At 44.2% G+C, this 12804-nt stretch overlaps 1 protein-coding gene across 2 annotated transcripts in view; it reads right to left on the minus strand.

Moving 5' to 3' along the window:
• TMEM200A (transmembrane protein 200A) overlaps positions 1-12804 on the minus strand; it is a 769591-nt gene that overhangs the window by 41979 nt on the left and 714808 nt on the right. The window lies entirely within an intron of this gene.

The raw sequence follows: 12804 nt of genomic DNA on the forward strand, positions 1-12804 counted from the left end.
GTAGGAAGGGGCTTCGTGACAGAATCCTTCAGAACTGAATCCCGCCAGCCACATGCCGAACAGCCCTTCCTGAAGGAGCGACCGCACGGAAGAACATAGTGACAGTTAGAGGACTGTCTGCGCAGAGCAATAAGCTCCGAAAATGAGTATGTAAACATGCAGACAGAACATACACCCAACCCCGTGATTACAACAATAGGCCAATAGTGCCACCGGTCCTACCTCGTCCGCCTCCGAGACGCTGACGAGCGCAGACGGGCAGGACTCTGGCACGACTCAGGCGCAGGGAAGGCGCTTCCGCTGCGCGTCACCGCTGCGCGCCAAGAGGCGAGCTTTAAATATTCTGCTCTCAGAGTCCACGATCACAGGGACGCTCCAAGATGGCGTTCACAAATCCCTCCCAAACCAAGATGGCACTCACCACCCACGACCTCCCCGGAACCGGACCCGCTAAGCAGCGGTGGGTCTTCCAGCAGAAATTATGGTGCAGGTAAGGGGCAGGACAAGGAATAAAAAAAGGGGATAAATAAAACAAAATTAAATGAAATCCGCAAAACGGGCGATTAAAACAAAGCAGAGCAGCGCACTAGGAGCACGCGACCAGCAGCGAGGCGCCGAAGCAACTCTCGGCCACAGGACACCTTTACCAGGCTGCCCCCTCGCTGAGCTCGCCCTAAATAGCCTGCTCTCAGCGTCCACGATCACAGGGACGCTCCAAGATGGCGTTCACAAATCCCTTCCCAAACCAAGATGGCACTCACCACCCACGACCTCCCCGGAACCGGACCCGCTAAGCAGCAGTGGGTCTTCCAGCAGAAATTATGGTGCAGGTAAGGGGCAGGACAAGGAATAAAAACAGGGGATAAATAAAACAAAATTAAATGAAATCCGCAAAACGGCCGATTAAAACAAAGCAGAGCAGCGCACTAGGAGCGCGCGACCAGCAGCGAGGCGCCGAAGCAACTCTCGGCCACAGGACACCTTTACCATATATATGTGATAGTGATTATGCGATGTCAAAAAGCGGTCACCTGCAATGGTAAACTAAAGTAGAATCCTCTGTTGACCAGCGGTGTGTGACAGATCAATTTGGTTTCATATCTGTACAGCCTTTTCAAACTACAATCCCCTGTCTGACTGCTGAGTTTTACGGTATTTGCACTAGCAAAGGCCAGGAGGGTTACATATGAACTGACATTTCTACCCAGATTATAAAAAAGAAGGGACCCCCTGTGTGTATATAGTCTTGGAACAGCGAAAATATTGGTATTACAAAGAAAACCCAGGCAACTGCAACCATTCATGTATTCATGCACCCAAATATTATTTGCTTAATATCCATTTTATTATTAATGATCAAAACAATATAAAAATATTATAAACCACCCTTTGTTTGAATTATTGTGTATAAATGTATATAAAACACTAACATTCTTCTCACATCATTAAAACCAGCATACCACTTATAGATCCTAATCATACTAATAAAATCACAAGATTTTGTCTACACAATTGTCTACACAATGTGTTCAACCAGTGGGTGTTGTGTCTGTGAAATTCCACAATGAATTCTAAATAACAATGTATCATTATATGCTTCCTTGACGTTTCATTCTGTCTTATTAAATTATACAGAACTTTTCTACAAATTGTTCTCATTGCTGAATTACATATCAACCATGATTTTATTAAATCCACATATGAAATCGCTGTCGTTTGTATTTAGATTCTGTTTTCATCTTTTGAATCTGCGTGCAAAATTGCTGTGGCTTGTAATGAAATTCTTTTATTCAACGTGCGTTTGGGCTTAAAGACGCCTTCTTCAGGAAAGCCACTTCAAAATATTTGTTTTTCCGATACAACTACTCACTAAAACTTTAAAGAAGTCCAAATCCCAAAATACTGCGCAAAGAAAAAATTCTTCAAAGAAATTCCAGAGCGAGATGGGACTCTCAAAAGCACTGTGAAGACCGCATGGGTCATCTATCTCGCGAGGTAAAGGTAAGGGCGCTCGCTGAGTTTAAACGGACCTTTAGTTAGGAAGCGTATCTACATCGGTTTGTTTTGTTATCTGGCATGCCCTCACCTATCCATTTGAGGTTACTCCGTTTGTTTCAATGTGCATGCAGCCAGATTGAAACAAAGAATTAATTAAAAAAATATATACAATATAATACAAACAATTTGCTGTTTATAATTTTCCATTGTTTTAATCATTATTAAAAAGATGGATGTTAAGCAAATACCCCTTCTATGAGCCAAACTATTTGGGTGCATGAATATATGAATGGTTGCAGTTGCCTGGGTTTTCTTTGTAATACTGACTACTTGCTAGGTTAGACATAAGTCAGCTCTTCATAACTTACCTTGACATAGAAGGTGTGTGCTAGCTGGGTGTTCCACATTTGTGATATGTAGATGGTAGATTGTTTTTCTAAAAAGCCTGTCTTTCATCTCTCTTTCGAAATGTAACTGCTTTTGAATGATTGGAATCTTGGCTGGTGGTGAGATCCAGAGCTTAGCTGCTTGTACTGACAAAGAGTTACACAATGTATTTCTTATAGTGAGGGGGTATGGTGATCTGTGTGCAAGTCTGGAGCATAGTGACATGTTTTGTTTGTATTGCTTGAAACTTGTATGTATAGTGGTCCTTTTCCTTAGGAGGTTCTGTGCCTTTAACGCTGCTCTTCTAGCTACAGGTAGCCAGTGGAGTGACTGCAGAAATCTCGAGTCTTGTGTTCTCTTGGGTGAAGGCAGAGAAGTATTCCTGAGGCAACATTTTGGATTAGCTGTACCTTGCGCATGACTAAACTGGAGACACCAAGGAATAGGCTGTTAACATAGTCGAGGGATTATGGGCCAGATGTACGACCCTAAATTGCATGCGCAAATGGGTTAGCTACCCGTTTGCGCACGCAAAAACGAATAGGGCCATGTACAATTCTTATTTAGCGAATCACAATTTATTTGCAACTAGCTTAATAGGAACTGTGACTCGCTATTTGGAAGGGGCATTTAAAGGGTGTCCCCTTGTGACTTATACAGGGCACCAAAGAAGAGCATTTTAACTCCTCTACTTAGGAACCGCAATATTAGAATACACAGAGCAGTCTTACACTACAACTGTGGCAGAGTGATTTATTGTGGCTGCAGTAAGGCTGCGCAGAGTTGGGCAAGTAAATGTAGTCGGATAAAAACCGCTGTACTCTCTTAGGAGGCATTTTTCCATCTTGGTTTTTGTGAAGAGGTCATACTGCCTGCTAAACGTAAGCCAGTATATGAATTATGGGGAGGTTGGATTCCTTGTTGAACATAAACCATTAGGCGTATTGCAAATGTCATAGCCGGGTGTTGCTAGTGGCATCTGATTTTGTGCACCTTCCTTGTGGATTTCTTGTATAAGTCTCATTACTGTTTTGTTTGCAGAGGGCGGACTCCTCAGGGAGTTTATACTGCCCACTAAATATAAGCTACTTCTCAAAAAATATGATTGCCCGACACCGCTATGGCAGCTGACGTTTGCGTACTTTGCACATCTTTTATTTAGTGAGTGTTATATTAGGACTGTCTGTTGATGCTGCTGTCGGCAACTGCTCTTTGCGTATTTCGTACATGGATTACTGCTAAATTGCTTCTGCTATGCAGAACTGTTGACGGATGTTATTGTATGGAGATTTTTGTATTATATGACGTTTTAAACAGTGTTTACTAATGAACTTGGGGGCATATTATCAAGGGGGTTTATCTCCGCTTTTTTGGCTTTAAAAGCCAAGAAAGCGGAGATAAAATTATCTCCCTATTACCTAGCTGTCGCTAACACCAGTTAGCGACAGCTAGTAGGAGATAGCGACCATCTTGGGCCCCACTTTGCATGTCAGTGATATTTATCACTAATGACATGCAAAGTGGGCGTGCCAAAATGTTAGCGACTGGAAACAGTCGCTAACATCGCTATCTCCTATTACCAACTTTTGGAGATATTCGTGCTAAGCGCGAATATCTCCAAAAGTTAACACCTGCCTTGAGCAGTTCTTAGCCATGTTATCCAATGGGAGGTGGATAACATGGCTAAGAGCATTAGCTCGGTAATGCATGAATATCGCTGACTTCTCAGCGATATTCATGCATTGCGGCCGTTTTTTATCGCATTTGCAATTAACCTTGGTAATACCAAGGTTTATCTGCGATAAAAATCGCCGCAGCTCAGCGGTAAATTTTTGTCTCTAACCAAGCAATAGCGATAATTATCGCTATTGCTTGGTAATATGCCCCTTGGTTTTATTGAACTGTGTACATTCTTTAATGGTTTCTTTAACCAGTAAACATACTTTGGTTGAGTCAGTGTCAATGTCATCATCAGGAAGGATAAAATAAGCAATAATTGGTTCAGGTGCGTTATCTGAGTCTTATACTTTGGTTAAGAACCGATTTCCGAGAGTTTCTCCCTATTTTGTTTTTTTCTGTAGTTTTTAATATATGTTTGTGTGTGTGCCGCATATTATTATTATATTCAGTTTTGTAGAGCGCTCAGCTACCCGTAGGTTTCCCGGCGCTAAAATCAACATAGACAGAGGGGAGGACAGAGGGAAGGAAGCTTACATATTGAATAGCCAATGTTTCACTTGTTTGCGGAATCTGAGATAATTGGGTTCTTTTCGTGACTGAATGGGGAGAGAGTTCCAAAGTGAAGGGGCTAGCCAGGCAAATGAACGGCCTCCCATTCTGGCTTTTCTAATTCTAGGCACTGAAAAAAGGTGTTGATTAGATGAACGTAAAGTGCGGGGGGACAGTGATGATGGACCAAGGAAGTAAGATATGGTGGGGCCAGGCCATTGTTTATTTTGTGCATAATGCAGAGAGCTTTAAATTTCGTGCGATTTTCAATGCGGAGCCAGTGTAGTGTGCGGAGAGAGTTAGAGGTGGGGGAAGTATTGGGTAGTTTGCAGAGCAGCCGTGCTGCCATGTTCTGAACAGTTTGAAGTTTTCGGGTTACCTCTTTGCTGGCGCCCAGGAGAAGGATGTTACAGTAATCCAGTCTCGAAGTAATTAGAGCCTGGACAACAGTTTTCTGGGTATCCACCGGCAGCATCCAGATGATCTTACGTAGCCATTTGATAATTGTGATACAGGTGGAGGAAGTTTTGATCACATGGCTTTTCATGGATAGCTGATCATCAAAGATCACGCCTAAGTTGCGAGCTGATTTAGAAGGGGTGGGTGGAGTGCCCATTTGAGCGGGCCAGTGTTGGGGGCCCCATAAAGTGGTATTATGTCCAAACAGCAGAAGTTCTGTTTTTCCCCCATTCAGTTGGAGTTTGTTGTCCAACATCCAGGCTGCGATGCTGCTCAGTCCTGAACGGAGGGCGGAAGAGGAGGCATGAGGGTCAGAGGAGAGGGAATAGATGATCTGGGTGTCATCTGCGTAGGAGTAAATTGTGAGCCCAGCTTGCTCCGCAATGGACGCCAGAGGTCTGACGTATAAGTTGAAGAGCAAGGGGCTCAGGATGGAACCCTGTGGGACTCCATACGCAGATGTAAAGGATTGGGAGGCAGATGAGGAGGAAAAAACTTGGAAGGTGCGGTTGGATAGGAAGCTAACAAGCCAGTTGAGAGCTGATCCGGTAATGCCCGATGATCGGAGGGCATTAACAAGGATGGGGTGGGAAACCGTGTCAAATGCGGCACTCAAATCCAGCAGAATGAGTGCCACGGTTTCCCCCCTGTCGACTCGGAAACGGATGTTTTCCGAGACTCCCAACAATGTAGATTCCATTGAGAAACCGGATCTGAAGCCTGACTGTGATGGATGTAAAATTCCCCGTAGCTCAACATAGGTGGAAAGTTGAGAATTAATGTGCTTTTCAAAAATTTTGGAAAATACTGGGATAAGCGAGATGGGGCGGAAATTAGCTAAAATGCTGGGATCAGCATTAGCCTTTTTCAGTAGAGGCATTATCATCGCATGTTTCCATGCAGAGGGTACAGTAGCTTCTCTTAGGGAGGAGTTTAAAAGCTCCATGACGAGTTCTAGGGAGGTGTTATCCATCTTTTTTAGAATTTGGGGGGGGAATAGGGTCTAGTGGGGAACCGGATTTAATAATGCTGATGATGTCAGAGAGGGTCTCGATGTTGAGTGGATCCCATGTGTCGATCAACTGAGCGATCGGCGGACAGGTACCAGATGTGAGCCTAGAGTCACAGGAGGGCGTGGGTGGCGGAGATGGAGTCGGCACGAGGTCGATGGAGCTGTTGTCTTCTGGTGTCTCTTGCACGAGAGATGAGATTGGGGCCGGTGAATTAGATAAAGAAGGGAGGGGGGGATGAGATCCCAAAATTGGAGTAGATGGTATCAATTTTGGCGATGAAGAATTCAGCCAGTGAATTACATTGAGACAGGGAGCTTTGGGCTCGCATAGTGCACCCGAGAGTTTTTGCACTACCTTGAAGAGTGTCTTTGGGTGATTTTTTGCTTCGAGGATAGTGTGGTTAACATGTTCAGCTTTGGCAGCTTTACATAGAGAATGGTATTTCATTAAGGCGACTTTATAGTTTTGTTTAGAACATGAGTCATATTTTATGCGCCATTTGCGCTCCAGGTTTTTGCAAATGGTTTTTTCTTTTGTTTTTTAAGGCTTCAGTGAACCAGGGTGCAGGTGGATGATGATGGTTGTGCGATTGCGTGCGCAAAGGTAGGCATGCATCAGCGGCCTGTGTGAGCCAGGTGTTTATAGTAGCAGACATTGCAATGCTAGAATCTTCCAAGAGAGGTCTAGTATTTTCGAGATAGCTGTTAATTTGTTTAAGTCCAATTTATTCCAATTTCTGGATAATCTAGGTTCTGCGGGGTTAGGGGGGGTGTTAATTTGCTGACCTAGTTTGATGGTGAAGGTCAACATGTAATGGTCAGACCATACAATAGGTATTGGAACCTTACAGTCAATGGTCTCCAGGTTAGAGAGGATGGGGTCCAGAAGGTTCCCTGCTTTGTGCGTGGGGCCAGAGTTATGTAAATAGATGTTTAAAGCAGCCAAATCCTGTAAGAGATTGCTCCTGGTAGTGCATGAGGGGTCGTTCAAGTGCAGATTGAGGTCACCGATAATGGAGAAATTTGTTGAGGTCTGAATTAGTGGTGCTATATATTCGGGAAGGGAGGTTGCCCAAAAAAATCGCTGAGCCCGGGGGGCGGTAGATGAGTAGCCCAGAGAGAGTAAAGTTGGGGGAGAGCGAGAGCTTAAACAGACCGGCCTCACAGTCAGGGATTGCAGAGTCTTCCCATTTACAGGAGTGTAATCTGTTATAGATTATGGCTATACCTCCCCCTTCTTTCTTTGGTCTATTTTTCCCCACATCAGTGTAGTTGTCGGGGAGAGCGGCAGCAATATCTGGACCAGAATTATCTTTTAACCATGTCTCTGTGAGAAAGAGAGCTGCAGGTTTCTCCGCGACAAGAAGATCAAAAATTTCTCTCCTATGTTTGCCCAGTGATCTGCAGTTAAGGCTGATCAGTATCCTGGTTTGGGTCTGATCAGCAACTGTAGGTTTGGGACGTAAAGGAGGGAAATTTGAGGTGGCTATGTTGGTTGTAGAAGGGAGGGAGGTAAGGGGGAGCAGGCAAGTCTGGCAGTTACAAGGGGTACAGTGCGGGTTCAGGATACTGCAGTGGGCATGTTGGGATGGCATGAGTCTAAGGAGGGCTTCCCTAGAGTAGATGTACGATGGCCTTGGCGGGAGCGGACCAGGGGCTGTAGTCCCTAGTCCCGGCCCGTCGCGGACGCAGACGGGCTTGCCTTAGGCGCGCCTTCTGCGCGCAAACGGCGCGCCCGCTGCGCTCGTCCGCTGCGCTTCCTTGGGTTGCATATTTATATATGTGTGCCGGAAGAGAGATAAGGGGGGTGTGGCCTCAAGTGGGCGTGGCTAGCGGCCTCGCCGCAGATGGCGGCGGCAGGAATTGGCGGCAAGAATTAGCAGTGGACGCAGGTCCAAACAAACAAAACAACAGGTATTCTTAAAATCAATACACGTTTTAAAAGAGCAATTACTGCGGAGCTTCCTCCCGGCTTTCCGCCTCAGGAGAAGTGATTTTTACCTGGCGCTCGTAGTCAGCGCAGACAAAGCTAGTGGGCGGGGAGCGTGGCCTCAAGTGGGCGTGGCTAGCGGCCTCGCCGCAGATGGCGGCGGCGCATAGTGAAGAGAAACTCTTCCTTTTTAATATGTCTGAAATGTTGGGAGTTGTGGGCGCATACATACTGAAATGTTTTTGAATATGATATCATATTAAATGTTTGCACCCGGATTAAGTGTATTGTGGAACCGGATTAAGAGTGACTTTTGGATGAACACAGTGTAGTGAATGTGAAGTGGATAGTGAGCAGATCAGCTCTTGTGGGGAGAAAATCTCTCTTTTTTGTACCATATTGAGGCGAGACATTTATTAGTGTGTGGCTTTTTTAATTGTGTCTTCAATTTGGTTTTATAACCTGCATGACTCTAGGCCACATGCAATTTCCTTATAACTTTGGTGTGATGATTCAGCACTCACAATATCAAAGACAAAGTCCTTCATGATCCCTAATTCATATTTATTAGCCATGGAAAAAATGTAAAACTGTCCTGATGATATGATAACTGCTCGTTTGTGGATAAAAGGAAAAGAGGTATCTTGCAACCTGTAACTTGTAGTGTAGGTATCATTTATAGCAAGGGTTTATTTTTCTTTTACCCATAGTTACATTTTCTATCCCTTCAAGAGCTGCAATTCAGTAAAAAAAAATGGCAAAGAGCATCTTCAGCACTGATGTGTATGAATCTTTTGCCTTCTAGCCTAGCGTCGAGCCCTTCATCCATATTTTTATCATTAAATATTGATGAAAAATATCTATTTTTATTAACTCTGAATATTCTACTGTTCACCTTCCTGCCCTCAATGAATTAAAGAGGTATTGCAACGAGAACGAAAGCAGAAATTCAATTCACTTCAACATTTGTGGCTTGAAGTTTTTATTAATTTCAGCACAAACCAGTCAACAAACATCCAAATACAAAACATGAGTACGCAACAAGCCAGAATAAGAAGGAAAACCACTTCTCTACGGTCATAGTGTGTCAGTGTTCGTTTCGCAGACTTACCCCTGTAACACTCTGCCAGTTTTTAAATAAAAACCGAACGCATTGGAAACAAACACACCAATTTCACAACCCCTCTCCCCCAACCCGGATTCGGTGTCAGCCTCGTAGAGTTATCACTCCGGTGATAAATTGTAACCATGAATAGGAATCCCTTTTAATTGAGTTATTGGTTTATTTTCAGCTATTGTGGCATCTTTAGAGCTTTCCTTAATGAGACTCATCAGTTGTGCAGGCCTCGCTCCTGGATGACATGGCCCTCAATATGCTTTCCTCTCAATCAGTTGCCGCTCCTCATTAAATATTGTGAGCAAGATGCCCACTGTACATTATACACTGGGAAGAACGTTGAAAATGAGGCACACACAAGTACTTTGTTTACTAGTAATACATGTAAAACCTTTAAGAATGCTACCCAAAAGCGTAAGCATAACCAGCCTGAATTATCTCCTAGGTGCCCTGCCAACTTTGCCTTACATTCAACTCTGCCTTTTGACCATGGCCAGCATCACCAACCCAAATCTCACAATTGGTCTCTCACTGACCATGTATGCCGAGGGTTGTGAGGTTTGTGTGGCATGTCACTACCACTTTATGATAGAGTTAGAAGTCTAGTTTTCCCGACGGGCCTCAGTAAGTGGGAGAGTCTCTTTTCTAACTAGGAAATAAATGTCATTAAGCAAGTCAGAGGTCACCACAGAGACCAGGACCACCACTGATCTGTCTTCTGCTTTACAAGGACCGAATCTGAATACTTCGCCCGCTGGGGGGCGAAGACCATCAGCGATACGGGTTACAACTTTGCAACGCTGAGCACCTACTTGTTATCACTAACTGTTGAGATTTCACTACCTGCGTTGAGAAAGCCCCAGGCTTGCTCACCGGGAAGGGGCAAAACACGCGTTGGCTTATATCTTTCCTTTGAAACCTGGTTCAACCTTAGAGCCAGCAAACTTTATTCGACAATAAAGCAGTGGTTTTGGAACACAATTACGTTGCTTCAGATATATGATTCTCCATTCAGGGTATGATCAGAGATATTACTAAATCCGATTGGACCTCTAACTTCCTTAATAAATCCCATTCACCATGTAGTCCAATTCACTAGACAATGACTCTGTAATCCTCTAAATAATCCCTCGTGGTCTACGCTAAAAGTAGAAGGTCAGAGACATACCCTGGGCAGCAAGACATGCTCTTCCATCCCAGTAGATTCTAAGTTGGTCTGTTTTCACCTCCTCTCTGACTGCAGCACTATAAAAGGTGTTGATTGTGCCCCGAAACCCTGCCAAGATCATATTGTCAGTATTGCAGGCCCCTAATATAATTGCTCGATATGCTAGACAGCAGTGCCTCTCCTGCCCCTTTCCCACCATTTAACTGATCTTCCCTCCGTCTGGGCTGGGCACAAAGATCTGTGGCCATCCCAATATTAAGATTTCTATGGTGTGTCAGAAATACGTTATCACGCAACTGGATCCCAAAATTGTCAACATGGACACTGACAAGCTTTATGACGCTCTCGGTGGGGGGATCTTCTTTTCAGTGATGACCTCCTGATTGACATTTCGAAATTCCTTGGCACATTTTCCTCTCTTTATCGGGCTTATCCTTCTATTAAGAGGATATTTTTTTAAACGCTGGTTCTTGGTTAGGCTGGTGATATACAGGATGGTCCCTCGGTTCATCAAGGCTAGACACATGGTCACTTCACTCATGGCTATGCCAGTTAAATCACCAATTTCTTCAGGGGTAGATGAACTTCCAGAAGGGAAGGGTTTTACAGTGTTGGTCGCAGGAGATGCTCCCATCAACCGCTCCCAGCTCCATCTGGCTCCTTATCAGGTACGTCTGTTCCCTTTTTTTATCAGATCCCTAGATACTTCAAACCATCTAAGGTTTTCTTGTTGACTTTCTACAACCCTCTTCCAACATCACCCCGTTCACTCGTTCTCCTCTGGAAGATCAGGAAAGTACAAGAAATGCTCTGGAATAGCCATGACCCGCCTCACCTCAAGGAGGCTTCATAAGCTCAATTTTTCTAGTGTACAAAAGAACTCAAGGGTCTGAAGCACGCAATAAATTTGAAGTCCCTCATTTACTTTGTTTTCTATTGTCACTTCAAAATGGAAGGAAACTACCTTCTTTGGGACATCCTCTTGCCTGATAATTGGCAGGTCCTCTTCAGCCACAAAGACACCTTCTTCTCCATTCTAATCCACCCCCCAACAACCTTGGTTTACTTCACTCCTTGAATATGCCACAGACCTCCCTTGAATTGTCCCATCCTTCCTGATCCTTCTATTAATTCTATAAATCATTCATTCTATAATTCAAAATCAAATTCATTTCCCAGGACCTTCCCAGCTCACTCAAACAGGCTTATATCGAGCTCAATTACAATTCTCCTCCCCTTAACTGTGTCTGCAACTAAGGAAAGTTTGATTCTTTTAATCCGGAACTAAACAGAGATCTCTTGGAACAGCCAAATCTGGCTTTTTTGGGATCTATGTACCCTTAGAATTTCAGCACTGCTTTCCAACCAGTTAGACCCTGCAATATGCTCCTTGTTTAATCAATGAATAAACATAGGGAAAATCCCTTGGTCTGGAAAGCTGTGCAGGTTACACCCATACAAAAGAAGGCCAATATTGCACCCACAAGCCTCACAAATGATTGGCCCATCTCGTTGCTCCCACTGTTAAGCAAACTGCTGGATGGTCAAAAAAACAAGCAACTTTCAGATTATTCAGAGGACAACATGATCCTGGACCCATCTCAATCTGGGTTCCGAACCTCACACAGCACTTAGTGTCTTAGTGACGGTCACAGATCACATATGACTACCTCTTCAGATGCTGATACGCCATCTATGCTTGTGCTGTTGGAGTTACCTACAGCGTTTAACACTGTGTCCCATCCCAGGCTGCCTCAAAGGTTGTATGAAAGTGGAACCTACGGGACAGCCCTACTATGATTTTCTCTCAGGGCTTTTTCAAATCCATGCAGATAGACAAGGGAGTGCCCCTGGACTCATGGCTTAGCCTTACACTTTTCAACATATATGTTTCTCCACTTGCCAAGGTTGTCAGATCCTTTGGTTCTGAAATTCTGTCATATGCTGATGGCACACAGTTGGTCATCTCCTTTGACAAAGACCTGGCCTAAGTAAAACAACATTTTGTGGCAAGAATGATAACAATTGCTGTCTGCATGTCCACCAACTGCCTACAACTGAATACAGAAAAAACTGAGATCATGCTGTTTGGTAAGGCCCAACAGCTTTGGTGAGCCGACTCATGGCCTGCTGTACCTGGCTCTACACCAATATCCAAATAGGTAATCAAGAGCATCAGTGTTTGATTGGACCAAACCCTAACTATGAAAGAGCGGGTTCTGTCTACAGTCGACCCATGGTTCTTCATGATGCACCTGTTAAGAAAAGCTGTCCCCTTCCCTCCTGCCTCAGTGAGGAAAACCTTGGTACAGGCAATCATAATCAGCAGATTAGACTATGGTAATGCGTTACTCGTTTCTGCTAATGAGACATTATTATCTAATTTTCAAGTTGTGCAAAACAGAGCGACCTGACTCATTTGCAATCTTCCCTCTGGTATCGCCTCCACATCTCTTCTGAGATCCTTACATTGGTTGCTTGCAAGGAAAATAATAATCTCTAAA

This window comes from Lissotriton helveticus, chromosome 6 (genome assembly GCF_964261635.1).
Source record: "Lissotriton helveticus chromosome 6, aLisHel1.1, whole genome shotgun sequence".
NCBI lineage: Eukaryota > Metazoa > Chordata > Amphibia > Caudata > Salamandridae > Lissotriton > Lissotriton helveticus.